This window comes from Colobus angolensis, unplaced genomic scaffold (assembly GCF_000951035.1).
Source record: "Colobus angolensis palliatus isolate OR3802 unplaced genomic scaffold, Cang.pa_1.0 Scaffold303, whole genome shotgun sequence".
NCBI lineage: Eukaryota > Metazoa > Chordata > Mammalia > Primates > Cercopithecidae > Colobus > Colobus angolensis.
This window is the reverse complement of record NW_012116300.1, coordinates 968,874-973,941: the sequence shown is the minus strand read 5'-3', so window position 1 is coordinate 973,941 and position 5,068 is coordinate 968,874.

Here is a 5,068-nt window from a genome sequence, read left to right as displayed (position 1 = left end):
TTTTTTTTTTTTCCATAGAGACAGGGTTTCACCATGTTGGTCAGGCTAGTCTCGAACTCCTGACCTCAGGTGATCTGCCCGCCTCGGCCTCACAAAGTGCTGGGATGACAGGCATGAGCCATGGTCTAATTTTTAAATTTTTTGAGGAGACAGAGTCTCTCTGTGTTGCCCAGGCTGGTTTCAAACTCCTGAACTCGAGAGATTGAGCCACCTGCCTCAGCCTCCCAAAGTGGTGGGATTACAGGTGTGAGCCACTGCTCCTGGCTCTACAAATGCAAACTGAAGCACACAACACCTGCCTCAGGTGTACGCGCCCTGTTTTTCGCACCGTGTGACCACCTGGTTCGAGGACTAGAAGCCAGACATACCCAACGGGGTTCTCTAGAGCCCAAGACGACGACAGTCCCTGGCCTCAGGCTGCGAGCACCAGCCACGGTTGCCTCCAGACACGCGTTCCACGGGCCTCCACCTGCCTCCAGCCACCCGCTCTGCTTCCTGACCTGCGTGGCCAACAGAAGGCATCCAGCTGCCCAGGAAGGAGACCAATCACCCTGTCCCCATTCGGAAGCCCCAGGGGAACAGGCCCAGCTGGGGGCACTTAACCATAGTCAGGGCCACTTTGTGCACACCGTCTACCAGGCCCCCGATGAGGAGGGCGTTGGGCCTGAGCAGGCTGTCATTGCAGCCTTTGGGGGTCCACACCCCGCCTAACGAGCCTCGCCCCTCACCACCCTCCACCCTGCCAGCCCCTCACACTCCAGCACACAACTGCTGCAGAACAAATCACTAGAAATTTATCATCTCGAAACAACACCCACTTACCTTATGGCTTCTGTGTGGCAGGAGTCCGGGGCGGGGACTGCTGAACCTCTGCTCAGGGTCTCACAGGCTGCACTCAAGGTGTCAGCTAGGGCTGGGATCTCAACCGAGGCCCGAGGTCCTCTCCTGAGCGCATGTCGTTGTGTGCAGAATCTATTTCTTGCAGCTGTGGAGCCAATGGTCATATGCTTCTTTGGCATCAGGAGGGGGCGGCTCTGCAGTTTCTAGCCTCTTAAAGGCTGCACCTGAGCTAGCTCGGCTTAGCCAGATCAACCTCCCTTCTGATTAACTCCAAGTCACCTGATTAGAAACTCCAGTTACACCTGCAGCAATCCCTTCACTGCAACACCACAGGAGAGGCAAAAAGAAAAACAGGAAAAAGTCCCTCCACCGGTGCCACAGAACAATCCGATCACAGGAGAGGTGGCCCATACTCTAGGGAGGGGGCACAGAGCACAGAGACCCCGAGGGGGAATCTCAGGGCCACCTCAGAATCCCGCTGGCCACAGCTCCCAGCCCACCCCTCACTAACCACCAATCCCCTCCCTGACCTGGGAGGAGCGCCACACAGGGAAGCGGTGTTGGGGGCCTGCCTGTGGAAGTGCCCTGGCTTGGAGGGACCCCACTGGGCTGTGCCTCTGCCAGCCGTGTGGTTCCAGACAAGTCCCTGTGGGCCCCACTCTCCCCGGTACTGCCCAGTTTAAGACAGGAAGCCTTGGGGGCTGTGTGGGGTGCCCAAGTGGCCCTTACTGGGGTCCTGAGAAGAGGCCTGCCTGGACCTCACAAATCTGCTAGGGGTGGGGGGTTGTGGGAAGGCCCCCCTGGGGAGGCAGGCCGGGGACAGCATGGCATGCCAGGACCCAGGGACCCCACCTGCTCGATGCTGCCCAGCCCTCTCCTCACCTGCTCCGGCCCCCGCCAGCCCCCGCGCTAGCCTTTGGGGTGCCCATCCACCCCTGCAGGGGAGGGTGCCGCCCAGCGGGGACGAGTGGCCTCTGCTACCTCCCTCGGTGTTTCCCGGAAGGAGCCCAAGCCCCACGCTGGGGACGGGCCGCTTCTGCCCAGTCCCTCCCTCCTCCACGCCTGACACCTGTGGGGCCGGATCAGGAGCCCCACCTGTGTCTACACCGCCCTCCCCTCCTGGATTCACTGTCACTCAGGCCACACGAACAGTTGTTCTGATCACTTGTTATGTTCGAGGCAAATACTCCTCCCTTCTATGAAGCAGTGTGGGCTGGGGGTCCTCCTTCTATCCAAAGCTGAGGGCCCTTCTAGTGCCCCTCAGGCCCTCAGGGAGGGGATGGCGGGGGAGGCAGGTAGGAGGGACGGGGCCCCGCTGAGGGGGCTTCCAGTCACCCATCATTCAGACTGGGTGGAGACCAGCTGTGGCCTTCCTGGGGAGAGGGCACCCCCAGCCCTGCCAGCGAGCTTTCACCGGGCCTGCAGGCCTGGGGCAGGGGGAGCCGGTGGGCAGGGGGAGCCAGTGGGCAGGGGGAGCCACTGAAAGTCCGGGGAGTGGGCACCGCTTTTTAGGCAGCAGCAGGTCAAAGTCAGGAGAGTGAGGGTGGCCAGGACTCTGACGACAATGAGGGTCCCCCGGAAATGCGAAGCCCCCCACCTGCCATGGTGCTGGGGGAGGAGCCCGTGGAGGAAGGAGTGGGCAGGGTGAGGGCAGGTGGCTCACCTCCTTGATCCTCCTTCCAGGAACCAGGTCATGGTCATCCTCGCTTGCTGGGAAGGGCCGAACTGGCTCTGCTCACCCCCACACCAGCCCCCAGACCAGCTAAGGCTCCTCGTCTCTCACCTTCCAGGGGTCCCGTGCCCCCACAGCCCACTCAGGCCGTGCACCGCTGACCAGGCCTGGCCTGCCTGTGGACAGCCTCCCTCCCCAGGGTGCAGGAAGGGGCCTCTCTCGATGGAAAGTGAAGCCTCAACCTGAGCGGGAAAGAACAGGAAGAAAGGGCTTGGCTCACCCGCCCCCAGCCCCTGGAGCTGCCCGTGTGGACCCTTCCCTGCCCCTGCACAAGAACACAGTGACCGGCCGGGCGCGGTGGCTCAAGCCTGTAATCCCAGCACTTTGGGAGGCCGAGACGGGCGGATCACGAGGTCAGGAGATCGAGACCATCCTGGCTAACACGGTGAAACCCCGTCTCTACTAAAAAATACAAAAAACTAGCCGGGCGAGGTGGCGGGCGCCTGTAGTCCCAGCTACTTGGGAGGCTGAGGCAGGAGAATGGCGTGAACCCGGGAGGCGGAGCTTGCAGTGAGCTGAGATCTGGCCACTGCACTCCAGCCTGGGCGACAGAGCAAGACTCTGTCTCAAAAAAAAAAAAAAAAAAAGAACACAGTGACTTATTCGGACAGATAGAGAGACAGACAGACTCCTGCGTTCAGACAGAGCCCCAGCCCAGCCAGGGCAGGGCAGCTTCCAGCAACTCATGCAGACTTTTTGGAGGCCGAGGCCGCTAGCTCCCCAGAAGCCATTCTGAGCCGTCTGGCCTGGGGCCCAGAAGTCAGCCAGCCCCGGGCACTCCCAGACCCTGCCAGCCTTGGGGTCCTTATCTGAGAAGGGCGGGTCCTGCAGACCAAGCCACTGGGGTGAGGGCCAGTCATCCAGCATCCCCATGGGAAAACCCCTCCAAATCCACACAGGAGTTCCAGGGCTGAGCTGAGCTCTGAGTTTCCAAATCAGGGCCCCTTCCTGGCTCTGCCCATGCTGGTGACCGGAGCATCTAGGACAAGCCGGCAGCAGGTGACCCCATCCCACCAAAATAAGCCTGACTTTGGGCATCTCGCCCCCTGCTGTGTCCCACCCTCACCTGTTCCCCAGGTGGTAGGAGAGAGACAGAGGAACCAGGCAGCTCAGGAGGCAATGGCGGCTGGGGCAGACAGCAGGCTGGAGGGGGAGGGGTGGAGATCAAGGAAGGCTTATCAGAGGAGGCAGCTCTGAGCTCTGAGGCACGAATTTACCAAGTGAAGATGCAGGCGAGAAGCACATCAGGCCGAGGGAACCGCAGTGCAGCAGCCCAGAAGGCAGAAAGGTCCGGACCTGGGGAACCAGGAGGAGATCATGCTGGGGTGTGGGGGATGCAGTGGGGGTGAGGTCAGGGAGGGAGGCATGAGCCAGTCCAGGCAGCACCTTGAAGTGCTCTGAGAGCTTCCAGAGTATTCTTTTTTTTTTTTCTTCCTTGCTCCCTCACTCAGGCTGGAGGGCAGTGGCGCAATCTTGGCTCACTGCAACCTCCGCCTCCCAGGGTCAAGCGATTCTTTTGCTTCAGCCTCCCAAGTAGATGGGATTACAGGCGCGTGTCACCACGTCCAGCTAATTTTCGTATTTTTAGTAGAGATGGGATTTCTACATGTTGTTCAGGCTGGTCTTGAACTCCTGAACTCAAGTGATCCACCCACCTCGGCCTCCCAAAATGCTGGAGTTACAGGCGTGAGCCACTGAGCCTGGTCGGTTTCCAGAGGATTCTTATCGGACCAGCGACACAATCTGATTTAAAGTTTAATGACTCTCTAGTCACTTATCTGATAGTTCAGTGTTTAAAAACACTGGTTGCTGGTGAGGATGGCAGAGGGTGCGAGTGAGGAGTTAGACATCAATAGGGTGTTCAAGGGTGTCCCAGCACTTTGGGAGGCCGAGGCCGGTGGATGACCTGAGGTCGGGAGTTTGAGACCAGCCTGGCCAACATGGCAAAACCCCGACTCTACTAAAAATACAAAAACCAGCCAGGTGTGTTGGCAGGTGCCTGTGATTCCAGCTACTTGGGAGGCTGAGGCAGGAGACTCACTTGAACCCGGGAGGCGGAGGTTGCAGTGAGCCGAGATGGCACCATTGCACTTCAGCCCGGGTGGCAGAGCGCAAAAATATATAAATAAATAAATAAAATTTACATGTTGAGGCCGGGTGTGGTGGCTCATGCCTGTAATCCCAGCACTTTGGGAAGCTGAGGCGGCCGGATCACTTGAGCCCAGGAGTTCAAGATCAGCCTGGGCAACATAGTGAAACCCCATTTAAAAGTTAAAAAATAGGGGCCAGGTGCAGTGGTTCAAGCCTATAATCCCAGCACTTTGGGAGGACGAGGTGGGTAGATCACAAGATCAGGAGTTTGAGACCAGCCTGCTCAACATAGTGAAACCCCGTCTCTACTAAAACTACAAAAAATTAGCTGGGTGTAGTGGTGGATGCCTGTAATCCCAGCTACTTTAGAGGCTGAGGCAGGAGAATCGCTTGAACCCGGGAGGC